Source organism: Calliphora vicina, chromosome 4, assembly GCF_958450345.1.
Source record: "Calliphora vicina chromosome 4, idCalVici1.1, whole genome shotgun sequence".
NCBI classification, from domain to species: Eukaryota; Metazoa; Arthropoda; class Insecta; order Diptera; family Calliphoridae; genus Calliphora; species Calliphora vicina.
Window position 1 is genome coordinate 58,903,739 of NC_088783.1, and position 17,597 is coordinate 58,921,335.

General features: G+C 32.9%; 1 protein-coding gene and 1 long non-coding RNA gene across 3 annotated transcripts in view; both read left to right on the forward strand.

The window, feature by feature from the left end:
- Nucleotides 1-17,597, forward strand: part of LOC135958942 (uncharacterized) — a 625,963-nt gene that overhangs the window by 402,753 nt on the left and 205,613 nt on the right. The gene's annotated exons all lie outside the window — the stretch shown is intronic.
- The window catches only part of LOC135958943 (uncharacterized), a 131,041-nt gene continuing 129,767 nt past the window's right edge, over nucleotides 16,324-17,597 (forward strand). For both annotated transcript variants that reach the window (XR_010576479.1, XR_010576480.1), the window contains exon 1: nucleotides 16,324-16,928. This is a non-coding gene — a long non-coding RNA (uncharacterized LOC135958943). The remainder of the gene's footprint in view (nucleotides 16,929-17,597) is intronic.

Sequence of the window (17,597 nt, forward strand, 5' to 3'; positions counted from 1 at the left end):
CTCGAAAGCATGTCTGACAGAATTATTGAAGATTTGGATCCCGAAGATATCTGGGGTCTTCAGAAAATTGATTTCAACAGACATACAGACGGACAGAAGGACATGGCTTAATCGACTCCGCTATCTATAAGGATCCAGAATATATATACTTTATAGGGTCGGAAATGAAAAATGTAGAAATTACAAACGGAATGACAAACTTATATATACCCTTCTCACGAAGGTGAAGGGTATAAAAATAATGCTTGCAGAGTTTCAAAGTTGTTAAATTTAAAAACTTTTAGTTTTTATACTCTACTCCGCCATAGTATATAATGATTTCTTTAGTTCAAGGAACACATGGTCTGAAATCAATAGCTTGATCTCGGGCTTGGAATAAACGGTGTAATCGGTTGAGATTACGCTCTAGAGATGGCTGTAAAATGCTCATTTAGTCTGTGTATCTAAAGTTTCAGATACGAGTTCGGAGTAGGGTTCCTAATTTCCAGCACTTTTTCCTTTCCCGGGATGAAATTAAAAAATCTTTTCATTTTTTTTTTTCGAATAAATTATCTTATATTTTAATTTTACCAGGGTTTTAAAAGGAGTATAAAATATCTATATTTAGTTGTACAATGTTGATTCAACCTATTAAGGGTTTCTAATTTAATAGTGGCATGTGATCATATTGTCAACCACGTACTTAAGAATCTGTAAAATATGTGTAGTTAGTTTTCAAAGAAAATTTTTCAAATCGGATTGAAGATAAACAAATTCAAACCACAATTATTGTTATTATTTTCTCTAAATATGAATATCCTTAAAAGTTGTAATGTTAGGCACCTTAATAGTTCCTTTAAGAACATAACATTTCAATTTGATTCATTCGAATTTTTCTACTTTGAGTTGAGTGAAAAAAATACTGTTATTTAAATCGTAATGCTTCTTTGACAACTACCATCTGACTATCTGCTGCTTGAACCGAAAAAATCTAAGGATATAATAGAATAATTCAATTAGCAACAAATATTGCCATCGCAACGAATCAGAATACTATAATTTTAAGAAGAAAACTTATAAAGTAATTTACGAAAATGTCCAAAAAAAATATTCCCGAGAATTCCCGGGAAATTTTCCCGCGTAGGAACCCTAGTTCGGAGTCACACTGCGAGGGTTCTGTCGCAGTATAGGTGTCAATCTATCAGAGCATTTCACGTTCTTTGCTAAATAAAATCCCCACTCCACTAGACCCGGTTGAAAACACTCCAGGGTCCGGCCATCTGATTTCGTAAAGACGTTATGTAATGACTGCTCAAGATTCGAAGAATCTAAAAACATCCTTACGTTCGAAGTTCGTAATCGTTTCAGGTGTTTAACGTTTAACTTGTCATCAAATGAATCGATTGATAATTATTCTCATTCTTTGAGGCTTCGCCATTTAGTTCTACCATCATCAATTAGCATCCGATCCTGGATGACCTGGATGCGATCTGGATGAGATGCCTCATGTTACTAGCCGGTTTCTACAATACCCGATGCTCGCTAACAGTCGCCACTTACAACGCTACAGGGAAACACTCTGAGACTCGGAACCGATGATTGCCTGTGACTGCATTAACAGCTGCTCCATATATCCACGGAACTTCCCACCAGTCGCAACCTGTGAATGCGACCGATAGTATAACGCGTTTGTGCTGATGAAAATGTAGTCCAACCCAGCTTAAAGTATTGGGTGTATGTATGTTATTTTGAAGGGTTTTTTTGCTTCGAATATTGTACCAACGAAGCATTATATGCGGGAAGTTTTTTGAAAAAAGTATTTGAAAAAAATACCTTTGAAGCACACCGATTGCTCATCAAAGCTTATGGAAAAAGTGTTCCATCGGTTTCAACTTGCGAGAGATGGCTTGTTCGGTTCAGAAGATCGCTCAGGCCAGCCTAAAGACCGAGAATTGGAGGCATTACTCCATGAAGATTGTTGTCAAACTCAACAGGAGCTTGCAAAATCATTGAGATCTACTCAAGCAGCAATTTCAAAAAGTTTGCGAACAGCAGGATTCATCCAAAACCAGGAAAATTGGCTACCATACTAATTGAAGATGAGAGACCTTGAAAGTCGATTTCGCATGTTCGAAATTATGCTTGTACGATACAAAAGAAAATCATTTTTGCACCGAATCGTTACTTGTGATGAAAAATGGATCCATAACAATAACACGAAGCGTAAGAGGTAAGGTAAGGTTCTGTATATGGTACAAGCAAAAAGGTGCTGAAATCAGGCCAGACCATTACAGGGAACCTGTTCCGAACGCAACTGATTCGTTTGTAGCGATCATTGGCAGAAAACGGTCATGATGACAACACTCGGCCACATGTAGCAATAGCTGTTAAGAACTATTAATAATGATGTGATTAGGAAGTTTTTCACCAACTTTATAGTCCAGACTATGCCCCCTCCGATTACTGTTTGTTTCGATCGATGCAGAACGCTCTCTCTAGGATACGTTCACTGTGGAACAGAAAGATGAGCAGTTCTTTTGTCTCGGAATTCATATGTTGACAGAAAGATGGGAAAAGGTCATTGCTAACAATGGCCAATGCTTTGAATAAATTTGTATTGAACAAATGTTTCAAAATAAAAGCTAAAAATTTAAAAAGAAAAAAAAATTTAAGTCATACACCCAAGGGCTGTATCATCATCAATCAATATCTGATCTTAAATGGCCTTGAGGCAGGCTGGTTGAGATGTCTTATTTCACATTTATATATATAGCAAGATTTCTTCAAGATCCGACTCTTGCCGTCAGCCGCCTCTTACACGGGGAACACACGTTTGCAGTAGGTTACTATTGGTTATTTTAAGACGCAAGTCTCCCGTCTTAATATTCCAAATATCAAGTGGAGAATGATCCTTGTTTGATGATTTCTCTTGTCATATTTCAAGACTTCTAGTAAACATTCCGAATTCATTTCCGACTCCAAAATACGTTACTTTTTTAACATTGTTGGATTTGGAAAAAAAACCCACGATCAAAGTGATCGACTAGTTTAAGCCAGCTATAATTCACAGATCAATGTTCCATTGAAATCTGAACTCCTCTAAAGCGCCTTTCAAATTCCCCATAAACTTAAATATTGTATTTCCTTATGAAAACATCTCATCACAGCTATATTTTGCATAAAAATTTATTTCGAATTTCCTTAGAATTGAATTATAGAACTTCATATGTAATTTTCTGTTGCTTTCAAAGCCAGTCTACAGCTAAAAGCATGAATGTGTGTCTGTTATGTATATCAACATTTAACCAAAAATGTTGGACGTTTGGACTTTTTATCCTTTCATTTGCATTTTTATTTTTCGTATTTCGTTCTCGTCTTGATTATTTTGTCATTTTTATTTTCTTTTTTTGTTCCTGCTCAAAGCTGATACGTAGTAGTTTTAATAATTTTGTTTTTTTTTCATGTGACTTGACAAGGGTTCGTTCTTTTGCTGGGTATTTATAACAAAATAACTCTTTCGTCTACCCAAGGTAATAAGTTGAGAGAGTTCTTAGGAAAAATGATAATTTAACTGTTGAATAATATTTTTTTCCCCAAAATTCATTTGATTTGTTTTGGGGTTTTATTTGTTGGTTAAATTGGGCATTTCATGCAGCTACTTATTAATGTAGACAGAAGAGTAGACATTTGAAGACTTGATAAAGTTGTTTTTTTTTTTGAGAGTGAAGGAGAAATGTTTACATAAATTAAATTTGAGAAGTATTTGACTTTTAGGTTTTTGTGGCAAATGTCAGTAAATGAGTTTATGGTACAGATTTATAGGGATTTTTTTCCAAGAAAGGACTATCGATGCCATTATGTATGGAATATAACATCGTAGAAATGTCCACCGCTAAAGTTAAAGTTTCCATCTCGGTGGACAGTTCACATCACCTCCACGTGAGATGACCATGCCCTCAAATCTCTACTGCAGAATGTCCAATGTGGAATAAGCTGTGTGGCACGTAGCGTCATCAACCAAACAGTGACTTTTTCAGGATGCATTGGACGCTCTTGGATCTAATGTGGATTGGTTTCATTCCAAATTCGATACTTTTGTGTGTTGACTTACCCATTCATCCAAAAATGGTCCTCGTCTCTGAATATGATTTTTTGATAAAACAATTTTGTCATTTGTACGTGTAGTTGAATGGTATCCGCCCACGGTGATTTGGCAAAACAAACGGGATAAATGACAACAACAAATCGACAGATATAGCTTCAAAAATATGGCTGCTATCAACAGTCAAAGTTCGGAAGTCCCTATCGGAGACCCTTTAGTAAGCAAGTTTGTTCTACATGAGCCAAATGGGAAGAGTCACAAAGTAGCTACTTCGAGGATGACTGCTGCCACCCAAAAAAACTTCTGGAATTTTCTCTTTGACTTTGAAAGGGACCGAACTTTAATTATGAATTAATTGAAATAGTAACTTAAGGTTTTTGCTCCAGAGACATTCCAATAACTACTACCTTCATTCGAATAATAAATTTTTTTATTATTTTCATATTTATCTCCCACTGTGAAAAAAAATGCTCAACTTTCATAATTTCCAGCCTCACGAACAGAAGAATATCATTCGCATGATTCACCATTTATTTCTATTAATAGTCAGTCGTTTTTTTCCCCCAGCCAACTGACTGACTGGCCATTAATAGTTGGCTAAATCATGAAAGCGATTTGTAACCATATTAGAACATTGAAATGGTTTTACTAACTTTAACTGTAAACAAAACAAAAACAATACATATTGTTTAAAAGTACACTGCACTTTGCACTTCGTAAACAACTACAACCACAAAGACAACAGCAAAAACAATAAAAAGAGTTGCGCAAGCGCAGTGTAAACTACAAAAAAAAAACACACACGATTTATCTTAATGATGTCTGTCGCTCTGTCTGTCTGGCTTTAAGGAATGTGGACAAAGGTACAAAAAATAAAGAAGAAAATCAGCAAAAGTTCTCATTGAACAAAAAAGCAAATAAAGAATTACAACAATCACAACAAGAAATTTAAATGAAATGCAAAAGAAATTGAAATTTTATTTGGGTTTAGAAATTTATACTAAAATATTGGGATCGAGGATGCGAAAAGAAATTTAAAAAATCGAAAGATTTGTCGAGATAAAGTCCAGCTTCATTACTTTGGCTTGGAATATCAATTAATAATAACGATCATAATAAATTTTGTTAATAAAGGCCACAAAGTAACTAATGCGTTGTAGCTTGGGTGTCCCAAAATACACAAAAAAACAGTTTGATAGCTGAAATTTTCGTCGAGTTAAAATGGAAAATAAAACGAGAGAACAAAACATTTCCTTAAATGAATTTTTTTTTCAAAAACAATGAAAGTTTGGCAAAATATGGTGGGAATATTGATTAAACATCGTGAACTGTGAAGAGAGTAATTGAAAAATTCCGGAAGATAGGATGAATTGATGATGCTAACACACTGTTCAACCAAAACAGAGCCCTTCAAATGTCAATATCGAAGCAGTAAGTGAGACTGTTGGTGAAAGCCCACGATCATCAATTCGAAGTCGTGGACAAGAATTGCAAAATTCCATAAAGCTCTCTACATCGTAAACTCACTGAAGGTCTGTGTCCTCTTCGTTAGCAAATTTCAATTGGCACAAGAACTGAAGAATATTTATTATTACACACAGAAGAGATTTCATTGAACGGATTATTGAACATCAAAAAGTTGATGCAGATTTATCTAAGAACATTATCCCAAGAGATGAAACAAATTTTTACCTTGAAGGCTGTGTTAATCTTGAAAATTGTCGCATTTTGGGTGCAGAGAACCAACATGTGATTGTAGAAAAACAAATACAATCACATCATGCCACTAGTTTGGGTGAATTTTAGGTTGGAGGCATCATTGAAACTAACTTCTTCGAAAGTAAGGCTGGTGAATTTGTGACTGTTACATGACTGAGGCATGATATCAATATGAAAGCAGAGTTCTTTCTACCTAAATTGGACGACAAGTGTTTATAACTGCAGTATGAGTACATTTCCTACCTTTCAGTGATCAGAATTTCTCCCTAGATCGTGTGATTAATTATTTGAATTCAATTTAAAGCCCCCCGTAGTTTCGAGATTTTTTTAAATTTTTTTCATTTATTTTAATATGTACAATATAAATTTATTCAAATTATTGGCCATTGTAAGCTATGACCTTTTTCCATCTTACTGGCAACATATGGATTCCGTTGGACTGCGACCCAAAGGATCTTTTGTGTAGCTATAAATTTTGTTTCATCCTAACAGATTTAGGCTACGTATAAAGCCAATTATTCTATTTGGTGAAAGATCAATTATGTCCCCCAGGGCCATTAAGGCCCTTCCGAGCCATTTAGTTCTGCATATTGCCAGCATTGGGAAGTCTCATAGAACATGTTCAGAGGTTTCGGCCTGGAGTCCACAAAACCTGCACTATTCATTCTCAACGTTACCTAACATAAATTGGTGATATTTTAAACCACAGTGTCCGGTGAATAATCCAGTAAGTATCCTCAAGTCACCCTTTCCGAGCGAAAGCAACGACTTGAATCTACATCTGGATATGGTTATGAATCGTTTGGACTGTCTTAGTCCTGGTAAATTATCCCAAAATTGGGCAAATTCCGATTCAACCCAAGAACGTATACGTTCCATAGTGTATCCACGTGGGATGCCAAAAAACGGTTCAGGGCCTATAAATTCATTGTCATGGCCAGGTACCCAGCACAATATAAGTTCATTCAAGGATGTCCAGCAGTCCATAACAACACCAGACCTCTAAGAGCAGCCTGACTATCAGACATAACAAATATTCTATTGTTTCTTAATCTCCTTCTTAAGCATTCATTGGAGCATATAAGGATGGCGTAAATCTCCGCCTGAAATATTGATGGGAATGTATCCATTGGGATACCTCTTTGAAAATTGGAATCATAGGTACCAGTCCCAGTGTCACCATTAGCCTGTTTGGCTAATGGTTCCAAACAGGCTAATGGTGACCATACTTGGTCGGCATTATTTTGCCACCATGTCTGATTTAACCACTCGTCCTTTTCAGGTATAAGGACCCTAAAATTCCTATTTAACACCAGAGTTTTAAAACTTATGTCGATGTGGTTTTCATTGCTTCACAGACGACTATGTAGCACCATATCTGTATTTTTATTGGATGCACAGAGAAAACAGATTCGTGACAGCAACCGAATTTGTTGCCAATCGAATGATTTGGTTGCACACACAGAATTTTTCAGTTCTAACAACAGAAAGTCGGTTGATAAAGAAAAATTTCAGTCGAGGCAACCAAACTTTAGTTACCACTTCCAAAATATTGTTGCCACAACTGTAAAATTCGGTCACTAAGTATATAAAACTATAGTGAAATTGTATGAATATTTTTCTTTACAAATATTCATCCCTTTAACAGTTCCATCCGGTTTATTCACTGCTTTAAAGTGAGTTAGAATTGAGCAACATTCAAAAATAGTTGACATTTCAACTATGTAATAACAACAATCAGTGTTATCACTGGCACCTTGCATTGCCACTACATTACAACCACAACAATGTCATTATCTAGTTAAACTACATCATCATAACCTTTCAAACATCTTCCTAATTACATATTACAATTACACATCTTTCTCTCACCAACTTTAACTACATACAGCTCTTTGTTGTGGTTTGTTTTCTTCTTTCATTCTCTCTCATTGTATATTTTTTGTATCTTTAATTTTACTCCTCTGCCACTGCCACAAACTACCAGGCATGCAGTTCTAATGTTTGGGATTCTTTTTTAAAATAACTTTTTTCTGGTAGAAATTAAACCTAAAACTACTTTTTTGTTTGTTTTTCTTTTATTGTTTTTTGCCACCATCATTCTCAGTTATCAACAACAACTTCCTTTTTCGTGTATAGTCAGTCGTCAGTCTTGCCGTTTCTGTTGATTATTATACTTTGTGAATGTCTTTTGCTGCTGCTTCTTGTTTTTCTAAGAACACTTGAAATAAAGAAGAAGAAGAGTAGAAACAACAACAATTAATGTTTTTATGATGGAGAGGGGTTTACATATTTTTGTTGTCTCTTGTTTTATTTATCTATTTTCTTTTATTTTGTTTTAGTCTCTGTTTTTCTACAAATTTCATGCAAAATTGTTGTGCAAAAACAAACAAATAAAAAAATATAGTTTTTTATTGTAGTTTTGCATTTGTTGTGTTGGTGAGTGTCTATGAATGAGTTTATTAGTGCCTTGTTATGATGCATTTTTCTTTATCTATCTTTCTATCTCAAATTAGAGTTACCAGTAAGTTCATATGATTATGAATAAAAAGCAATCCAATGGTGAACAGTGGGGCAGTATCAAAATTTCACATGGTCGTAGACAAGGTGTATTCGAGTTAAAGTTATTAAAATGGATCCTACAAATGCACCAGGGGCGGGGCTATAGGGGCTGAAAGTGGGGTACCTTCGATATGTAAATTTTTTAAACACTTGCAATTTTTTGGTATCCCATCCGATTTTAAAGTTATATTTTTGGAAAACGATCCGCTAGAACTTAAAAAAAACATGTTTATGTGTACTATTTATGTCTTATAATTTCGAGTTATAGGCATTTGAAAATTCAAATTTCTGAATTTTGCCCTAATTTGGTCCACTTTTTTTAAAATATAGGGCGTACTTTTAGACCGAATGGTTAGTTAGACAACTAAATTGCCAATAATATACAAAAGATTTCAGAGCAATATCAATTATGGATCCAAAAATAAACGATTTTTAATTTAAAAATTCAAAAAATAGTAGTAAATTGTTGCTGTTTTTTGCAAAAAGTGCAATATTTTTGAAGGACGAATTTTTCCCTTTCACACTAAACAGCATGTAAAATTTTCTTCTCCTTAACCCGACATTACCTCTAGCATCTACAAACACAAGAGATTTGCGCAACTAATTGCCTAGTGTGAAAGGGGTCTAATTGAGATAGTACATATTGACTTGCAATTTTTTTGTAAGACCAAAAATTAACTTATCTAAACAAAAAAAAATAGTTTTTTTTTTCTTCGACCACTCAGGGGATGACCCCTACTCATGCAAAGCATTGTGTTGGAACTAGAAAAATAGGTTATGGGAGGGAGGATAGAGGGAGTAGTATTTGTGGACATTAGATTTGAATTTTCCTATATTGAAAGTGACAGGAAAGACTTCAGGAGGAAAGAACGAATTTTCTCTGTAATGTGTTGTGCGATCCACTGTCCAGTCGACAACGAATTGGTGAGCCCTTGCCGAAGAACGTGTGTTGCGTAAAAAACTACGGGTTTCGGGAACAAGTTAACTAATATCTGCAGAGCACATACTATTGTAGTATCGGTAGAACAGAACTTTCAACGTTTTTTAAATTTGTCATTCTAAAAAGACTTGTCAAAAGGTCAAAGGGAATCCTGCAATTCCCTAAAGCTGGAGCGAAAATCTCAAAAATGGTATTTTTTACAGATTTGCCCATAGAGTCCTCATTTCCTTTGGTCCTGGGAAAATACTGGGATAAATAGGAAACATATCAAGGTTTTCAAAACTGCTTTCCGTTTTGTGATCCCAGCTTTGTGATTTTAGAACATGTGGCCCAAAGTTGAAATTTTTATAAAAAAAATAGCTCAAATTCTGAAGGGCGTAGGGGCGACATATTCGAAAAATATGACCTGTTTTTTATACCAATAAGTTCTCCGTAAAGATTCCTTACAGAAAAACATAAAATTGTTATATGTTCTTAAAGAAAGTTTTTTTTTAATAAAAATCTGCTAATTTTTTAATTGAAAATCGTTTATCTTTGGATCCATAATTGATATTGCTCTGAAATCGTTTGTATATTATTGGTAATTTAGTTGTCAAACCTAGACGAGCGCTTTCCAAAAATATTTCATATTACTTTGAGCCCCCTGGAGCATTTGTAGGGTCAATTTTATTAACTTAAACTCGAATACTCCTTGTACCTCGATTCTCGATCGGGCCGTTTAGAAATGTCAGATTTATTTCCAAAAAAATTTGATTCTGCCCACTATGTGGTGTTAATCACACAATCTAGGGCAGCCAATTCTGTTTGCCGAAACCAGAGAGACTACAAGACCGGGAAATATATCATGCAGCAGTAGAATCAATCAATTTAAGCAGAAACAATCGCGATATAGAGCACCGGCAACAGTGACACATTGAGAATGGATTTGTTTTTCCACAATCACAAAATGCACTATAATTCGCTTTGTTGTAACTTATCTATCGATATCAAGTTTTTTTAATACCTTTTCTTAAAATTCCTCTCAAAAACTCCCCTGGAAACAAGCTAAAAATAAATTCTCCACAGCTTAAGTTGCAGCAAATGCAACAAAATACTTGTGAATATAAAAATAAATATTGGCAGCCCTAAATTGTCAACAAGCGACGACGAGTATCACTTTGATAAACAAAAAAGAAAAAAACAACAGAAAACTGAAAATAAAAACAACAATCTTGCGGTTTATGCACTTAATCAGAGGCGCTCTCACAAGATGCATTTTCAACATTCAAACACAGACATATGCACTCAATTAGAAAAAAAATACTGTCATACACAGAGAAATACAACACCAAAACTATAGCTATCACAAGTTCATCACTTGAACACGGCTGAACAGAAAGAACTTGAACACATTTTAATGGCCAGAGGCATACATACATATGTATGGAGGGACGGACTATAGTACCGAAATACTATTGTTATTAAAGTTTAGTACAATCAGGTTTTGTGTTTAAAATAAACATTTAGGGGTTAAATAATGTAAATTTTATACATTTTCTTTACAAAATTAATACAGAATATTAAAAATTATTAGAATTTCTTTAAAAATTAGGTTCTTTAATGCTAATTTAACAAATTTTACACTCTTCATTCAGTTTTACTATCATTTGCTGCTTAATTATAACAGTTTCTTTACTCTACATGTATTTACACATGTTGCCTTCAAATGTATACATAATAATGTTTATAAACATGTTTATTTTCATCTGTTATATTTGGCCCGCCAACACCAACCATCCCAAACAACAACAACAACCATATGGTGTTAAATAATTCTCCACATGTTATTCGTTCTCTGTTTACTCCAAGCACAACTGTTAACGTATGTTTATTTCTCTGCTGCTGCTGCTGCTTTTGCTCTGCTCTGTTAACACTCAACTTATTATTACTGTTAATGTAATGCTTTTTGTGTGTTGTATTTTACTCCGTTTATTTGTTTGTTTGATTTAAGTTGAGTTGATTAGTTTAATGTGTTTTTTAGTTGTTGCTGTTGTTTTTCTTCTTCTTTTACTGTTTATGTGTTTTTGTTGTTGCTGTGTTTCTTGCTTTTTAATAAAACACATTTAAACAACTCTTCTTTCTTTTTGTTTGTGTTATACATTTTTCTTTTATTCTGGTTTTGCTTTTCGTGTATTTTTTTGTTGTTTGTTTGTTTGTATGTTAAAGATTCATTCATAAAAATCTTTAAATTATGGCTGGGTGTAGTTGTGTGTGCGGTGTATAAGTGTAGGGTCCAGTTGAATACACACAAATTTTAATTGACCATATGTTTTTTTTAGTTTAGTTTTAAATGAAAATTAATTTTTTAGTTATTTATAGTTTTAAATTTGTTTGCTGTTTTTGTTTATAATATGTTTATAAATAAACATAGAATAATTTTTTTTTGTTCAAAACTTAAATGAAAATGGTGGGTTATTTATGCCTTGCAAAATTTGTATCATATCATTAAAATTAATTTTATTTTATTCTTGGAAAAACATTGTGATGACGAGTGTAAATTACATTCTCAAAACAATATTTTTGTTTTAACATTAGCAATCAGTTCTTAAAAACAGGGTAACCAAAAAAATATGAAATATTCGCAAGATTTGAATTTGCCACCACACAGTGGTATGAGAAAAAAAAAGAGGGAAATAAATCTGTAACTTCTAAACCCTTAGTCCAATTTAAACGAAATTTCATATGCGCAAAGAGGAAGAGTTGTCGAGTGTTGTCGAGAATTGGTTAAAAATCGCGGCTGACTCCTAAGTTACGTGCATTTGAATTTAAAAAAATAAAAAAGGCGATTTTTCGATATTTTTTGGGGAAAAAAGTACTTTTATTCTTTTTAAGTAATCTAACAAATTTCTAAGAGGATGTATAATGAATTTGTACTTTTTGAAAAGCTAACTTTACAAAAAATATTTTAATGAAAAAAAAAATTATAATTTTTGATACCGAGATGACCAGGTCCATTCAAAAAATGCCTATTTTTTATGTAAAATTCAACTTTAGAGCAAAAATTCTCAAATCGCATAGTCGATATCAAATTATAATAATCTATTTTAGATGGCCCAATATGTTCTTAATTTTTTTGTAAAGGGTTCCGATAACCCCGCCCCTAGTATGGATATTATAGCCAAAAAACGAAAAAATCTCATTTTTGGAATTTTTCAATACTTTTTTGGGAATTCCGGGATTTCAAAATTTGTTTTCATTTTTCCATTTTCAATAAAAAAATCTATGTATATAAGTGTAAAATTTCATTACAAAATATTCATAAATAAAAGTTTTATTTCAATTTGAAAAATTTGTATCTATGCCAAAACTCATTAAAAAGCATTTTTTGTCATATTTTTCAAAAAATTATTCCATGAATTTGTTAATTGTCAAAAGTTATATACATTATTGGAAAGTAGACAAAATCATCTATCCTTTGATATACAGTGGTGGTCAAAACATATGCAACCAGCAACAGAATTTTACAAAAGTTGTTGAAACTAGTTTAAGATGTAAACAAAAATATTAATTTGCTTATAATATTTTTTAATTAATGCTTTAAAAATAAGAATATGAAATTTAATTCAGAATTTTTTGCATTGAAAAGAAAAAAAAATTAAAAAACTACGTATGGGTTGATATTTCATTGGCCAAAACATATGCAACTAATTGCTTCTAAAACATTTCTGTCTATAAAACTTAATATTTCGTGGTAAGTCCTATATTTTCAATGACGGCCTTACATCGGCAAGGCAGTGAAGCTATCAAATTGGCAATAAAATTTGCAGGAATAGCGTTCCAAGCATCTACCAATCCTTGAAACATAATATCTGAATTAGTGCAATTTTCGGGGTCGCTTCTTTGATTAACGTTTTCCCAAATGTTCTCAATGGGATTCAGATCTGGTAATTGTGGTGGCCATTCCATTACCAAAACTCTTTCCTGTGCTAACCACGATTTAACAACATGTGCAGAGTGCTTGGGGTCGTTATCGTGCTGAATAACTCATCGAAGAGGCTTATTATCCTCAGAATTTGGAAGCATTACTCTTTCCAAGATGTCTCTATAGTTAGATCCATCCATTATTTCATTCATTTAGAGCGATGGGCCAACACCAGCAGCAGAAAAACTGCCCCCATACCATTACGTTGCATCCTCCATGTTTCAGTGTCTTTTTGCAGTATCGTGCTTGAAGCCGCGTGTTAAGTGGTCGTCTTACGTAACACATGAAATCACTTCCGATGATATTAAATCCGGATTCGTCGCTAAATAGGACAGTCGTCCATTTGTTTTCAGGCCAATTTAAATACTCCATAGCAAACTTCAAACGTTTCTTTTGATTACGTTTTGATATAAGCGGTTTTTGCGCGTAGGGAAAACGTCGGCGAAGCATGCAGGATGCAACGTAATGGTTTGGGGGTTGTTTTTCTGCTGCTGGAGTTGGCCCATCGCTCTAAATTAATGAAATAATGGATGGATTTATCTATAGAGACATCTTGGAAAGAGAAATGCCTCCAAATTCTGAGGATAATAAGCCTCTTCGATGAGTTATTCAGCACGATAACGACCCCAAGCACTATTCACATGTTGTTAAATCGTGGTTAGCACAAGAAAGTGTTTCGGTAATGGAATGGCCACCACAATTACCAGATCTAAATCCCATTGAGAACATTTGGGAAAACGTTAATCAAAGAAGCGACCCCGAAAATAGTACTAATTCAGATATTATGTTTCAAGGATTGGTAGACGCTTGGAACGCTATTCCTGAAAATTTTATTGCCAATTTGATATCTTCACTGCCTTGCCGATGTAAGGCCGTCATTGAAAATATAGGATTTGTCACCAAATATTATGTTTTATAGACATAAGTGTTTTCGAAGCAATTAGTTGCATATGTTTTGGCCAATGAAATATCAACCCATACGTAGTTTTTTAAATTTTTTTTCTTTTCAATGCAAAAAATTCTGAACTAAATTTCATATTCTTATTTTTAAAGCATTAATTAAAAAATATTATAAGCAAATGAATATTTTTGTTTACATCTTAAACTAGTTTAAACAACTTTTGTAAAATTCTGTTGCTGGTTGCATATGTTTTGACCACCACTGTATAACATGTCTACCTTATGTTTTTTACGTGGAAAATTAATTAGGGAATCGCAGATAATTTACCTAATGTAATAGAAACAAGTAAGAGAGCTATATTCGGCTGTGCCGAATTTTATATACTCTTCACCAAATTATATTTTAAAATAAAAATTTTAAATAGTTTTAGGTAAACAAAATTTAAATTTTTTTCCAGTTGTTTTTCTCGAAATTGTTTTATATTTTCTTTTTAATTTTTAAATTTTTGTTTTAATTTAAAAATACATATTTAAATTTTTTAGATTTTAAATTTTTTTTTTTTAATATTTAGTGAAAAAAAATTTTTCGTGAAAAAAAATTGGGCTAAAAAATATTTTTTCCGATTTTGACCCATTGTAGGTCCAACTTACTATGATGGTATTATATATGTCGTTGCAAAAGTCTTTGCAATATCTATCATTAGATAAACATATTGTCTATATTAATGACTTAGTAATCCAGATATAGGTCAAAAATAGGTAAAAAATCGAGGTTGTCCTGGTTTTTTCCTTATATATCAGCCATTTGTGGACCGATTTTCTCGATTTTAAATAAGTAGATTTCAACACACAGACGGACATGGCTATATCGACTCTGCTATCTATAACGATCCAGAATATATGTATATACGTTGTTGGGGTCGCAAATGAAAAATGTAGAATTTACATTTTGTGTACCCGATTGTGAGCAAACGTGTTAGATGCCTATGGCTTCCACAATATCTCACACTTTCAATATTTCAATCAATTCGGTATAGAGACCTCAACTGGGCGTGCTTGTAAGGCCACAACGAAATTCAGTAAACCACTTTTTTACCATTGAAATTGTTGGTGCAGAGAGTTCCCTTAGTATGTATTTATCATGATTAGACTTGAGTATAAGTGATGTTTTTTTACCGCAAAAAATAATGCTAAATAAGCACATGAAGTACACTTTTTTCCATCTTTTCCTCAAGTCACGTAGTAGTCTGCTATCAATGGCTATCAAACAGGAAATAGATGACGCAGCTTGTTCAAATTTTGACAGGAATAAACTGGCAGATGCCTGTTGACAGGAGTGTTGCCCTTTCAGTTAACAGGCGGGAAATTAAAAAAGTCACGGACTTATTGGCACGCCTTCGTAAGATGTCTACATCTGAGGTTATTCGTATTTAATGAATGTAATGACACAATTTGGGTACCATACGATTTGAAGCTGAGAGAATGACTTGAATGGCGATTGTGCGAATGCTGCTTGAATGCTATAAAAGAAAATAATTTTTACATCGAATCATGACTTGCGATGAAAAATGGATCTATTACGATAAGCGTAAGAGATCGTAAGTGAAGCCCGGCCCGGACGAATCGACATCAAAGCCAAATATCCATGGCGCTACGGTAATGTTCTGTATTTGGTGCAAGCAAAAGGGTCCTATCTGTTAAGAGCTGCTGAAATCTGACCAGACCATCACAGGTTACATGTACCGAACATAACTGATTCGTTTGAAGTGAGCATTGGCCGAAAAACGCCCAGAATATGCGGTTAGACATGAAACCGTAATATTTCATTAAGTCAACGCTCGGACATTTTTTGCAATACCTGTTAAAAACCATTTAGAATGAAGAGGATGGGAAGTTTTGCCTCACCCGCGTTATAGTATAGACAGTGCCCGATCGACTCCTATTTGTTTCGATCAATGTAGAACATTCTCTCTGGGATATGCTTCACTTTGGAACAGAGTATCCGAAATTTGCTTGATTTGTTCTAAGCAGTTCTCTTGACTCTGAATCCATATGTTGCCAAAAAGATATGAAAAGGTTATAGCTAACAATGGCCAATAAAAAAAAATCTAAACATTTCAAAAATGCCACATTTTTAAGTCATATTTATTATTCTTAATTTTGCAATTGTTCTTAAATTAAGAAATTTTGTTGATCTCAATTAAATTACTTCATTTTATTTTAAATATTTGAGTTTTAATGAAACTTTTCCAAAAAAAATTAATTTTCCTTCAAAAAATACTCTTTAATAACATATTTGGTCACCTTATGTCCATAACATTTGTTTACATCAAGTTATTATCGTATAAACATGTTGCTAACTGCTTCACAAATGTTGCTAAACATTTCGAACATATACCAAGTCTCGCATAAGCACTCAAACACAAGTAAACAAACAAAATTCACCACCAACTAAAGCCACACTAAAATAAACAGACAACATTAAATGCACACTAGCAGAGTATTAAAAAACAAAAACAAAACAACAAACACACCACTGCATAGTTTAACAGCTGTAGCAGGCAGAGCACAAGTGTTACATTTTAACAATTCGAACAGTTTTTAACAGACGTCTAGTGAAAACGGTGGTGTAACGCGGATGAACGAAACAGAAAATTTTAATTAAAAAAAAACAAATTCAAAGCAAATAAAATGTGAGAAACATATTGAAAAAAACCAACAAAATAAAACATATTTTTGAGAAAATAATTAAAAAAATAAAAAAGGTGAATGAATAAATGGTTTAACAAAATATTTCTAAAAGAATATTTATTAAAAATTAATGAATTACAATATAAAGTTGAAAATAAAGTGAGTGTGTGTGATTAATTTTGTTGTTTGCATGAGAATTTTAACAGTCTTCTTCTTGTTCTGCTTCTTCTTTATAATTCGGCCTGTTGCTTGATTAGAATTTTTGTCTTCTTTTCTTTGTTTTCATGGCGGTGCATTATTCATTACTGAGAGAGTGTTGGTGTGTTTCTGTTAGTTTAATAAATGAATGATAAATAGAAAACAAAGAAGAATTTGAGAAAGAAGAAGCTGATGATAAAATAAAAGTGTTAAATTAAAACAAGAATGAATAAAAAATAAAAATACAATTTAATTTGTAAATAAAAAGTAATGAAAGGAATTTGAATTATGTGGCGAAATTTTCACATTTTTAGTGAAACAAATTAAAGGAATTTAAACAATAATAAAAACAATGTTAAATTTACCTAAATAAAAAAAATTAATTGAAAATAAAAATAATTAATTCAAATTAAAACAGAATTTTAAAGAAATTTTTACAAAAATTGGAAGATTTATTTAAATCTAAGGAATTTGGAAAATTATAAGATGTGAAGATTAAACATTTATTCAAAAATACTTAAAGAAGTGATGCAATTAATAAGACT